Raw genomic sequence first — 214 nt, forward strand, 5'->3', positions numbered from 1 at the left:
GTCATGAAGGACACATCGGGGCGCAGCATGCAATCACAGTGCAAAGCAAGACAGCGTTGGGAAAAAAAATAAACAAGAGAGAAGGGGAAAAGCCAATTACAATTATAATTAAGGAAAAAACCAAAACATTCTCAACACTTAGTACATTTATAAGCAGAACAATGATGTATTAGACTCCGAGGGCCAAATTTCCAAAGGGGGGAGAGGGTGGGTG

This window comes from Phaethon lepturus, unplaced genomic scaffold, assembly GCF_000687285.1.
Source record: "Phaethon lepturus isolate BGI_N335 unplaced genomic scaffold, ASM68728v1 scaffold31914, whole genome shotgun sequence".
In the NCBI taxonomy this organism is placed as follows: Eukaryota; Metazoa; Chordata; class Aves; order Phaethontiformes; family Phaethontidae; genus Phaethon; species Phaethon lepturus.